The following is a 12,193-nucleotide window of genomic DNA, read 5'->3' as shown; positions in this document are numbered from 1 at the left end:
TGAGACCCTCTTTGAGGATGGCCCAAGGTCATACCACCTTCTTAGCGGCAGCCAACATCCAGTGTCTGGTTGCCGCTGGGACCCAATTCTCCTAGCATGGGTCAACTCTCAAGGGCCAGCCCAGCTCCGAGCTCCCTCACAGAATCAGCGAAGCCTTTGCTGCAGCCGCATCAGAATTCAGCCTCTCCTGTCCACGTTGCTGCCTTTGTTCCCTCACAGGTGCACATCCCCAGAGCGTTCCTCAGTAAAGTTCCTGCTGGTGATCTTCACCTCAGAGTCGCTTCCTGGGGAATTGACCTGCATCAAATGACCTCTGAGGTTTCCAGGCAGCAGAAACAATGTGAACAAGGATAGGGCATAATGTAGCAGAATGAAAGGGAGCTGATGGCGGAGGACTTTGAAGGACAGGCTGAAGTATCAGCCTTGATAGAGAACACTCCAGAAAGCTTGGCTGGCCCACCTGCTGTAGCTATTGCCCCGTGAGAACACTGGAGCCCACCCTGACATCCCCTTTGTAAAGAGAATTTGTAACCCAGATATATCTGCCCTGACCTTTAACATTTACTGCCCTATCCGTCCGTGATCCTGTGACTCAGGCCCTGAAGCTGGAGAGGGAGGATCTGAATTTAGGATCTCCCTTGCCAACTTTATTCCTGTATGACTTTAGAGCTTTTGTTCCTCATTTGTAAAATGGATATACTGTACAGCACAGGGAACTATATTCAGTATCTTGTGGTAACCTATAATGAAAAGAATCTGAAAAGGAATGTACATATGTATATATGTATGACTGAAACATTATGCTGTACACCAGAAATTGACACAATAAATTGCAAATTGACTGTACTTCATAAAAAAAAAAAAAGGAGAGAAGAAATGGATATGCTGTGAGGATTGAAATATTCCTAATTTCATGGGCATTTCATTGGTGTCATGTAACAGGAGGCTTCCCTGGCCACAATAACTGGATGATACTAAGCTAAGCTCAATTAAATGGATTTCTTTACTGTAGGATTTCTCAGTCTTTAATATGCTGCTGTGCCTTGTGATCTCAAGGAGGGAGGTGTAATCCAAATCATCGTACCTTAACTCATCAGGAAGAACTTTCCCCTCCCAACACCTTCCAGGGAGCATCTAATAGGCTGTGTCCTGCTGAAGTCATATTGAGAAACCCTGACCCACAACATAGCAAACAGTTATAAAATGTTAAGCTGGATTCTGTTGATCACCATGGTCTGCCCTGCCTTGACATGAAACTAAGGAATCTTTCAGAAATTTGTTAAGATGTCCCGGTGACTCTGGTACTCAAGATCATTGTGGTCTTGCTTATTTAAATTTGGTAAGGTATAATTCCCTTCAAAGATACCTCCAAATTATGACGTGCATCTTTTAAAGAATGATACTCTCTCAAGCCTTTAGATTTGGGGGGATTGTGGGTTTCCAGTGCATGCACTGTCCACTGGGCTGGCAGTGGCCACCACGTTGTGCTGAAACACACGATGGCTGCCTTGTGGGGACAGAGCAATGTGTTGAGAAGGATGCTGAAGCTGTGTCTAGGCTGTGTGAGCAGGGGTGCTCTGCTGGATTAGTGATGTCCATTAACCCAGCATTTGCTACCTTTATTTTAGACCATAGTAAAATTTAATTTATACATTACTTTTTCAAGACAGTGAGAGAATAAATAAATTGTATATAAACTATCTCAAGTGCAGCATGTTCAAAACTAACTCATCATCATCTTCTCCTCTAACTTCAGTCTATGCCGTACCTTTCATCTCAGATCGTGGCAGTGGCCTCCACCAACATACACATGATTCCCCCAGGTCTTCATTTCCTGTAACCAATCAGCCACCGAATCTTGCCAGTTTTACCTTCTATATGTGTCTCAAAGCTTTCCCCTCCTCATTGCAGCTACCGCCCCAACCCTGCAAATGCTCTTAACTCTCACCCCAGCCTCTACAGCTTCTCCCCGCTGGTGTCCCTGCTTCAGCCCTGTACCCTTCAAATCCTTCCCCCAATCTACCCGTCTACCTGTTCTACTTCTTCTCACATCTTTTAATGACTTCTTCAGGGTAAAGCCTAATGTCCTAAATTTGGCACTGAGGCCTCCCATGTCTGGGTCTCACTTATCTGTGGTCTCATTTCATGCTGCTCTCTTACATTCTAGTTAAAACCAGCCTGCTGACCTGCCTGATCCACACTGTTTCTAGCTTCCGTGCCTTTGCTTTTGCTACACCCCTGCCTGAAATGTTTTCTCTTCCCTGTTCACTATGTCCTTTTTTTTTTTGCCCAGTTAATTCCTACTCATCGTTGAAACTTAGCTCAGCCACCCCCAGCTCCAAAAAGCCTTTCATGACCACACTTCCTCTAGACTTGGTTAGGTGCCCTCATCTGTGATGTATTATGTATACATAGTGTGTAATGCACAGTAATTGTCTATGTGTGTGTGTGCACCCGGAGGGCAGGGCTGTGTCTTATTTCCTGTTTCTTGCACCTGTTAACATGGCTGCTTTGTCTTAAGCATTCAATAGGTATTTGTGGACCAAGTGAAGGAATTAAATCTACGATGAAGTAAACTAAGCTGTCGGCTGCCATGGACATCAAGAATATAACCCATCCTCGGGGTAAAAAAAAAAAATACCTTTTTGCAGGTTATGAAAATTTGCTCTACAGGGCTGGTGAGATCTGAGAGGGAAAAGCAAGCAGCGGGTTTCACCAGTGGGAACAGCAGAATCTAATACTTTAAGTGTCACGTAAAGCAGTGTGGACACTGAATTGCATCTGGTTTCCAGGGAAACAAAGTCACTGTGAGAAGTGCTTAGCCGGGTTTAAAGTAATTTTCCGACTTTCGTGTGGCTGTTTCAGTGTTGGCCCATATCTGTATCTCTGTGGCTGACTTTTTGAAAATGCCTACAATTCGGCCCATTTTCTTCATGGATTACTATTAAAAAGAAAACCTTCGTACTACTGATTAGATCAGATTTAAGTTAACCCATGTGACCCTATGGTGAATTACCAAGTGGATTAAAACTTCCTTTCAACTAAAGCTTTTTTAATGACAACAGAGGAGGAATTGAGCGTAACCTGTCACCTCCTGGTGAAACTCCTCATTGTACTTTTGTTACTGTATTTTCACTATGGGCAGGACGGCTGCCAGTCACAGCCTCCAGGCTTAGGTTCTGAATGGCCTCAGGAGTGCAGACTTCCAGATTCTCACTAGTGCCCTCACTGTTTTGATTTTCCTTTTTATACTCGCACACCCACAATATGCCACAGTCCAGGAAGCCGAATTTAAAATAAACTCACAACCCCCTCACACTCACCTGATGGTGAGACCTTCAGCAACTGTGGTCAGCTGAAGCCTAAACACACACCTGAAACTCAGACACCCACTCAGTGGTCAGCAGCAAAAGAGGGCTTACAGGGTCGGTGTGTGTCACACTCAAGGGGGACAGGAACGCGTCAAGGGGTAGGCTGCAGGGGGGTGGAAGCTTCGCTCGCGCTCCTACGGTGCTGAGTGAAAACCGGCACTTCACACCAAGGCCGTACCTCCAGCGCCCTTATCTCACGGCCCCCAGGCAGAGCCCTGCATCGCATGCTACAGTCCTAGGGATAAAAAGCTGGTGAAAAGCTGTGAACAATAGCGGAGCGTACTTTAAAGTGGGGCCACTAACACTCTGAGATTCAAAACTAAAGTGGGAGAGCGTGTGCCCACGGTGCAGCCCGTAGGTCACTAATTACACCTCCTGAACTTGGTGTCGCCAGCGCCCGTCCCCGCCCATCACCTCCCGTGCATGCCCTCTTCCCCAGGCAGGGGCGGCCTGGGGCCGTGGGCAGGGCGCCATCTGCCAGTCTGCTGGGTCTTTGTGTGTCTGCAGGGCAGCCCGGGGTGGGGGATCACCGCCTCCGCCATCAGCCTCCTCAGAGCCAGGAGCTGTGCCCAGCGCTTGGCATTATAATGTCGTGTGGCCCTCACAACCACGCAGCGAGGAGGCGCCAAGGCTCGGAGAAGCCAGGAGACCTGCCCAGGGACACAGGGTGAGCACCAGGTGTGGCTGGCCCAGAGGCCCCGCTCTGGTCTGTGCGAACCTCTAGACCCTTTTCCTTCCTGGCAGCTGAAGCCTTTTTTCACATTAGCAAAATTATAGGTTATAGGTTCTTAATTTAAAAATGAAAGAAGTTTAACTGTGTGGTCCTTGCCTGTCCTTATCTGTCTTTGTTATCTATTGCTTTGTAGCAGCTTACTGCAAATGTAACAGCTTAAAGGAAAAGACGTTCGTTATCTCACAGTCCTCTGGTGGTCCGAAGCCCGGGAGCTGCCTGGCTGGGTGGCTCTGCCTCGGGATCTCTTGTGAGGCTCAGTCGGAACGTCCACAGGGGCAGTAGTCACCCAGGGGCTTGACCGGGGCTGGGGAGTCCTCTGCCAAGTGGCGCACTCGCGTGGCTGGAGGCCGGAGACCTCGGTTCCTCGCCACGTGACCCTCTCCATCGGCTGCCTGAGCGTCTTCAGCTGACTTCCCCCAGGGCAAGTGAGTGCAGAGGCAAGAGAGAAAGCCAGTGTGTCTTTTTTGGCCTACTCTGAAGTGGTTGGTGTTTGTTTCTACTTTTTGTTTGTTTGTTCGTTTTCTATTGTAGAAGAAAGTCACTAATTCCTAGGGATTACAACAGGACTCACATCAGAGAGGGCAAGAGGCAGAGTAAAACCTGAGGAGGAATCAGAGACTGCAGCCTGGAGGGCGAACTCAGGGTGACTCAGGGGTCTGATGGCAAGAGGGTCCGAGCAGGGTCTGGGAAGAGCAGCCGGGGTCTGGCAGCAGGAGAGGAGCAGCAAGACTCCTCCCATCACAGGCCCTTTGGCAAGAGGGAGGAGGGAAGGAGAACAGCCACCACTTGAGAGAGCTGCAGGTGAGGCAGTGCCTCCGGGCACTGTTACAGCAAGACAGTGAAGGGGGCTCCCTGGAAGGGCTGGGAGAGGGGCTTACAGAGCCTTATAGGAAGGACCCTGGGTGGGTGAGGGATGACCCAGGAGTTGAGGGAGCATCACTAGGAGTGAAAGACCTTGCCGTCGGGCTGATGGTCTCGCTCCAAGGCAGACGGTGAGGGGGACGCTGCTAGTGTTGAGCCAGGGGCGTGGGGAGAGTGCTTGCCCAGAGCACACAGACCCCTGGGGCCTGTGGGCTGACAGCAGGGGGGAGGAGTGGTCCTCAGTGGAGGATGTGGGTCAGGAGAGAAGTCTCCTGCAGGGTCACAGAATACCCCCAGGTGTCCTGTAGTGTCTGCATCTCTTAACCTGCTCTTTCTAAATTTGAGGCAACTAAGCTTAAACCCATCACTGACCCCAGTTAGCTTCTGCATCTGTAGTGTGGAGTTAATCCTACGCTGCAGCAAGACAGAATAGGGCCAGTGTCAGTGCCAGCTCGGGGCCCAGCAGCCGGCATGTGGTGCGTGCTTGTAAAGGTCACTTTCTTCCTCTCCCCTTCAGCAGCCTCTTCAATTTCATTTCCTCTCCTACTGAGGGAGGTTGTGTCTTTCCATTGATATTTGCGTGCCAAAATTGAAAATGCTTTTTTCTGTGCATCTGAGAACCTGCTCCATTCTCAGACGAAACGACTGTATGTCTTGTCTCCTCTTCTCCCCCGCCTGCCACCCCAGACAGATGTCATGGGCATGTGGCCTCTGACCTTAGCACAGGGCCCTGGGCTTCAAAGGGTGCAGCTCTTAGCTTCGTGCTCTGCTGTTGCCACCCTGAAATTCTTAATTTTTGAACAAAGAGTCCCCATTTTCAGTTTTCTCGGGACCCAGTGGAATATGTAACTGGCCCTGTGCTTATTCCAACCTCTACAGGAACAAAGCCCAGGTGAAAATGACCATGCAGGAGTCGGGTCATTGGATTTCTCATCCCGTCCCTGTGTCATCATTCCAGTAATGAAGGGTAATTTGAAAATAATGAAAACACCTTAACCATGTCATTTGTAAATAAGAAAACATTGAGTGCATCTGAAACCTTATGAATTCCCAATGTTTAATCATGTATTTTTTTCAACATTAAGAACTAGCATCAAAAAAATTTTAAAAGAACCAGCATCACTTTCAGAAAGATTCTTCATTTATTGTCACTACCCTGTGTTAATACATTGAAAAGCTGAAAGTTATTCTTCACTCCAAGTGAAGCGTGACTGAATTATTATCATGCCAAACAGAGTCCTTCCCTGGGAACATCTCTTACCTGCTTGTAGGAACTCTCTTGTTTTTTACAGGCGATCCACACTTCCTGTAGTGTGTGCATCCTACCTCATCCTAGAGCAGTAGCCGTGGGGTAAGGAAAGAGACCACAGGGGCGGGCAGGGTGGGTTTGCGTGCCGTCATTCCTTAGACGGCATACCTGCCTCGTTCTCTCACTGCTTAGGAAACGCAGAGTCACACGGATCCAGGCATCCACCCCGGATTACAGTGACTGCTGAAGGGAGAGCCTGCTCAGGTTTTCTCAGCTCAGCAGTACCAGACCTGTCCTCTCTGCAGCCTTTGACCCAGACTCACCAATAATTTATCACCAAGGCAAGGCAAGCAAGTACCCGGAGTCCTGAAACTTCAGTTGTTCCTTTACTGTCAGTGACAGTGCTGTAACATGGAATAGTAAGGATTTTCTACAGAGAGAGCTTTTGGATTAGAGAGACTCAGATCACATCCAGCATTTGGAAAACCACAGTCTTAATTGTAGGTTATTGCTTGTTTTTAAGCTGTCATTTTTGTTTGTTTTCCTCTAAGAAAGCAAATGTGCTAAGTTTTCTTTCTTGGGCGTTTTTTTTTTTTCTCTCCAGCCTAGACCTCCATGGTAGGCAGGCAAATTTTAAAATATCAGTGTTTCACAAACCCAGTTCACCTTCCTACTGGTTATTTTGCATTCAGTTCTTTTGATTACAAAACTAGTTGGGACACTTTATCACTCCTTAATTATAAGAATTCTGACTTTGTACACTTATCAATAGCCCCCCCTTTTTTTGTTTGGATGCATAAGTCTAATCTTGAATTCAACTGGGGGCGCTAGTCTAGTGGATGCACTTTGATATGTGTTAAGCTTGCATGGAGAGCTGCAAATGATTATTTTTGCCCTCAGGTCCAGCTGGCACAGTCAGTGCTGTCCCTGAGGCAGATCTGCCAGGTGAAGGGCCCTTCTGAGCCTGCCAAAGCCACAGTTCACAGTGAGGAGGGAAGTGCAGCCAGGTGGCCTCACCCGGCTTAGCTCACAAGCTGGCCGTCAGCCCCTGAGCTGGCCAGGTGAGGCTTCCCCCACGGTCTTGGGATGAGGAAGTGGCTGCCTGACTGGCTTTGCCGTGGTTGATGAGTTGAACTAATAGCAGCTGGTTGCAGGCCCTGTCCTGCCCTGGGTCCCAAGACCTGCCATGAGAGAACGTCAAGGATTCCCTTCATTCATTCACTCACATATTTGCTGAACACCTACTATGTGCCTGACCCTGGGCTAGATGCTGGAGGGACAATGGTAGACAAGATAGAGAAAGCTTAGCGCCTAGTGGAGTGAATCAACCTTCTACATCCCACAAAGGAACAGGTAGTTAGAAAGTGTGGTAAGTGCTGAGAAGGAAATCACAGTGTGCTAAGGGACTGTGAGACAGGACCTGATTTAGCCTCGGGGCTAAGGAAAGGCCCGGTGGAAGGGGCATCCAGGTTGAGAAACAGCTCCTCAGAAGGCCCTCTGCCAAGAGCAATCTTGGCTTTTCTAGAAAACAAAGGCATCCCGTGTGCCCAGAGCTAAGTGAACAAGAATGTGAGAGGCACAGAGGAAGCCTAGAAGGTAGAGCAGGGCCTGAAGCGAGCAACATTCAGCCTCAATGTTGTGGGAAACCACTGAGTTTTAAGCCAAGATGTGACATAACCTGATTTATGGTTTTAGAAGTGTTTTTCATTCACAAAGGGAAAAGGCTGCAAGCGCTTAATTTTGTCTTGACAGTTTGGGAACTAAATCAAGAAAGCATGCAGCTATCAAAACTGTCAGATCAGGGGTCACTGGGTGAGTGACCGAGGCTGCATTTCTTTTAAAGTGACATTCTATAAATGTATGCCCTCTCAAACTGGGTCAAAGGTCTGATCGCCTCAGGTGTAGTGACAGCTCTGCTGAAGAAATCACTTCTTTGGAGAACGAATTTGATTCTAAAAACCTCAAACCAAAACACAAGTAGCTTAAACCATCAGTGTAAGTTTCCACTGCCGTCTGCAAAGCAGATGTGAGTTTTGCAGTGGGCTACCCTCAAGTTACGCTGGGAGTCAGAGGCAACGAGCGGGGAGAGGAAGCATTGGTGTTTGGGCAAAATGGATCGAGTTTATTTTCTCTTTTTCCCCTTTTGTCAATAATGAAAGCAAGTCAAGTCTACTGTCCCTTAGCGTCACCTCAGATAAGCGGAGAGGGGTGTCGGAGCAAGGTAGACAGATATTCCACGAGGCATCGGACCACGGAAGAACTGCTAATTTCAGTCTTGGTTTTCTTAGTAAATAATGCAAAACCCCAAGCACTTCCAATAAGTGGACGTCTTGCTGGCCCACCTTATGTGTCTGAAAGAGGCTCTGTGCTATTCACAAAGGAAAACTAGTTTAAATTTGGGAGTTTCAGATAAGTTGGAATTAATGTGCAGATTAACTTTATTGCTAATGAATAACCCATGACTGATTTCAAGTTCACTGCTTGCCCACTGTTCAGAGCAGCACAATTTCCGAACCACTACATTTATATTCTGAAAGAATTTCTTTCTAAAACATGAGAAACTGTCTTAATTCAATAGCTTTAAGATAAAGCAAGTTAATGAAATCATTCAATGATGTTCTGGCATTTTTATTGCAATTCAAAACACTTCTTAGACCAGTGTTTTTTATCTCCTACCTTTTAGCAACTAAAATCATTGAGACACCTCTTTTGGGATGTGAGAATGAGAAAGATTGTAAAACCATTCTGGATTGCTGCTTAACTGGCCCTGGACAAGCTGGTTAGAGAATTTACCTGAGAAAGCTCTTCAGTACTAAATTCTGTTATAACTAGTAGCATTTCAACACTACTCTTATACTGAGGGGAAAGAAAAAGATTTAAAGACCACAGAAGAATTTTAATAGTCCCTTAAAGATTATGTTGAGTTTAATTGTAAATTATTGTGCCTCTGTCCTGTGTTCAGTGATGAAGCAAGAAAATAGCAGGGAGTTTTCAGAAGAGATATATACTCATAACTTATTTTGTTTCCCTTCTTTTCATCATTATTTTTGCCTTATTCAAGGAAATAAATTTTTTGAAAGTAGTATCTCTAACTTTCATAATAAACTAAAATTTCATAATAAACTAATGATCTAGTGTGTTTAGTGTTTGAAATACTTTTTCCCACAATCAATGTAAAAAGAAAAGTTTAAGGTCATTGCTTTTCATTACATTTATATTAAGAAGACCTTAGATGAAATCAAATAGCTTTTTGTGGACTCAACCAGTGCTGGTATATAATGTGATATTAATTTTGTTTTGTTTTGTTTGTTGTTGTTGCTGATTTGGAAGCCTCATCATATGAAATAAACTTGATTTTAAAAGACAACAAACCATCTGACAGCCTGAAAGGGGGGTGGGGCACAAGGAGATGACAGTTTGGGAATCAACCCATTTTATAGATTAGGAAATAGAGGCTTTTATATATGAAGTTGCCCAAGAGAATACACCTAGTCAGAGGCAGAGTTGAACCCAGAACTCAGGTCTCTGACTCCTGGTCCAAGACTCCATGCATTCTAGAACCTTCAAGGATGGCCTAAATTGTAACTTTGAATATATTAACATTAGTGTGATCTTTCTACTTTTCTATTAATGTGACTGAAGACTTGTGTATTTAAATTTATAATTGGCATTAAAATATTGAAATATCGGTAAGACAGTGGAGCATACTTTTCGCGTTATTTTTGTTTCCTAATCCTGTTTATAGTTTGAACAGATTGCAAAACACAGTTGTCCACTAGAGGTCACCTTTCTTCAAGATGAGGGTCAGTTCCCTTCTCTATTATCTAAATCTGTTTTAAATCAACCACCACCTGGGAGAAATGAACAGCCTTTCTTGTGGTCGGGGAGGGATTCCATGTATTTATTGCTTTAGCTAAATGCACTTGTAGGGAAGGCTGTCGGCGAGGGTGAAGGGGAGGTGTGCTCCTGTCTTCCCTTCCCTTCATACACACACACACTCACATGCGTACACCACACACACACACTTTGTGCTAGACAGACTAACTTATTTTTCTTTGGAAAGTCTTGTGTTAGCCCTGGCAGGTTTACATAACCTTTTACATTTTCTGCCACTGTTCTCTCTGACTCCAAAGTCAGAGACTAAATGGAGACTAAAAGAAATCGTCCTTAAACATTGGCACAATTTGGGATGAAACCATGTAGACTTCACCCAAATTTATCTATGAGTCAGTTACTATTTTTCTGCAGCGTGTGAATTTCAGTCAGAGTTGGCCAGAAAGTACTATGGGGAGAGGACTAGGACTGTGTCCAATAAACAAGCACTTTGGCAGATTCTGTTGAAATACACACCATCTCATTATTCTCGAGAGAGAGGCAGGCAGCGGCTCTCGCACTGCCTGATGCATCAGGTTTCTGACTGCGTCTGTAGAAACCCAGGGCTGCAGGACGTATTTTTAGAGGCTCATTTGCACCTATTATATGAACTGCTAAACACCTCAACCCCCAAAAAATCAAATTGGAAATTAAAGAGTTCTAAGATGTGAAAAGAATTCAGAGCAGATACAAATGAGATCGTGAGGCTCTGGGCTTTTGGAGAAGGGTTGTCCTGTAAAGCCAAGGTGAGAAGAATATAACAACATTTCAGCCCAAATTGTAGGCATCCATTCCCTCATATCTGCAAAGGATTTCTCTTCATCCCCTTTTCTGACATCAGCACATTAATTTATCCTGCCAGGTTAAGTAGTCTTTTACAGTCCTCAAAATTGAACTTATAAATGTGTCATTGACCATGACGGTGGTGGCTCTGCACTGGTCTTGCTGAAAATTCGTGCCTGTGCATGTCCGGACGGGAAAAATGACCTGGGCCGTGCAAGAGGCCCCACTGGGTTTAGTGGCAGGTCAGGGTCAGGCACATGTGTTTGGCACATTCTGTCAACAAGCCTGCTGGGTGGACTGTGCAATCACAAGCAAATGCCCAATGCAGCAACTGAGGAGGAGGTCTGGTTCCAGACTGGTGACCTATTGTCAGTCTGGGGACTCTTGTCTTTTCTTGTCTTGTTTATAATAAGAAATATGAGCAGTTGCTGTATGTTGTTAGTAAATCAATTTTGAAAAAAATTTCTTACTACTTTGCTTTCAAGCTTCTGGATTTGTTTAATGAAGAATTTCCAGAGATTGCAGCATAAGCTATTATAAAGGACTCTTACCACATTGAACCACTTATCTGTGTGAAACAGGATTCTCTTGGTGTGGCACAAACAAAATAAAGAAATAAATGTAAAAATACAGTTAGAAGAAGACTGTAACTGACTTCTATAAATTCTGTTTTCAACTGTTTGTGTATGACAAACCAGCCTCATGTTCCCAGTGAGGGATTTAGTAAGTAAATAGTATCAGTTTGAACTAAAAATCGTTTTATTTTGATTTAAAACACTTTTGATTCTCTTGTATATTAGTTTTCATTTGAAAAACATCTAATACTTGAAGAAAAGAAAAAATGACAATCATTGATTCCCACTAACAATTTGCTCGGGAAACTATCTTTGAGTAACGGAACTGATAAACACAGGTGTGACCAATGTCAAAATTGTCAAAACTGAGTGAATTAGTTGACGTACTTAATTTGTAAGACTCTCGGGTAAGTTTCTCATAATTATAAGGATAAAAAATCACAGCCTATTTTTCTCCTCTTTCTTCATTTCTGGGGCTCAGAGTGTGAGGGGACAAGTTGTGGGAATATGCCGATACCAAGCATCCTTTTCGGTGGGAATGACCTTGAGGCAATAGTGGCCTCCGAATCCACCACAGGCACTCCTCCAAGAAGTCTCAGACCAAATTAAGATGCGCAAATCACAGTTCATCAAGGAAGTTTAAAACGCATATCAAGATGCACAGGAAAGAGATGGGATGAGCTGACATGCTTAGTGTGATACTGTGGTTTGGTCTTCGTTCCTGTTTCTGGCACAGAGCTCCTAAATT

The 12,193-nt window shown here is 45.1% G+C and overlaps 1 protein-coding gene across 5 annotated transcripts in view; it reads left to right on the top strand.

Moving 5' to 3' along the window:
• The window catches only part of LOC102507727 (schwannomin-interacting protein 1), a 141,042-nt gene that overhangs the window by 68,727 nt on the left and 60,122 nt on the right, over positions 1–12,193 (top strand). The gene's annotated exons all lie outside the window — the stretch shown is intronic.

The sequence above is a fragment of the Camelus ferus genome, chromosome 1, assembly GCF_009834535.1.
Source record: "Camelus ferus isolate YT-003-E chromosome 1, BCGSAC_Cfer_1.0, whole genome shotgun sequence".
NCBI classification, from domain to species: domain Eukaryota; kingdom Metazoa; phylum Chordata; class Mammalia; order Artiodactyla; family Camelidae; genus Camelus; species Camelus ferus.
The sequence above is the reverse complement of the archived record's forward strand: the minus strand, read 5'-3'. Positions and strand labels throughout refer to the sequence as shown.